The sequence below is a fragment of the Nematolebias whitei genome, chromosome 11 (assembly GCF_014905685.2).
Source record: "Nematolebias whitei isolate Nwh7 chromosome 11, NemWhi1, whole genome shotgun sequence".
NCBI classification, from domain to species: Eukaryota; Metazoa; Chordata; class Actinopteri; order Cyprinodontiformes; family Rivulidae; genus Nematolebias; species Nematolebias whitei.
In genome coordinates this window covers 15,854,449-15,854,991 of record NC_056508.1, presented here as the reverse complement: position 1 = coordinate 15,854,991, position 543 = coordinate 15,854,449, and the positions used below count along the sequence as shown (strand labels likewise).

At 55.4% G+C, this 543-nt stretch overlaps 1 protein-coding gene across 1 annotated transcript in view; it reads right to left on the bottom strand.

The window, feature by feature from the left end:
• The window catches only part of xkr5l (XK related 5-like), a 10,815-nt gene that overhangs the window by 9,686 nt on the left and 586 nt on the right, over positions 1-543 (bottom strand). The gene's annotated exons all lie outside the window — the stretch shown is intronic.

Sequence of the window (543 nt, the reverse complement as noted above, 5' to 3'; positions counted from 1 at the left end):
CCCCCCCCCCCCCCACCACCACCACCACCACCACCACCACCACCCCCCCACACACAGTCCCACAACAGTTGGGCAAGAAGCTGGCACCTGTTCAAAGCTGTCCAGATGGACCAGAGGGTTTGAAGGTGGACGATCCACAGACCTGCTGATATCTAGATCTTCTGTTTGGGTTCAAGAGTTCCTCAGTAAGAAAGAATGAAACCTGAAGGACAGCTCCGGGACATCTCTGTCCATTTATCTGTTGCAGCTGATGGATTAAATCATTGTTACTTTGGTGTGTGTGTGTGTGGGGGGGGGGGGGGCGGGTGGGGGGCATTTCCAAAAGAAGATTGGCCTAGAGACAATCAGGGGGTTGGAGGGAGTCTGGTCCACCTATCCTCACGACAAGACAGTTGGACATTTTAATGATCCTGGTTCTGCTGGACTGAAAAGGTTTCATACCTACAGCGAGTGGAGCTGGACACACCAGGACAGACAGCGTGTCCCCGCACCAGGGCAGACAGCGTGTCCCCGCACCAGGACAGACAGCGTGTCCCCGCACCA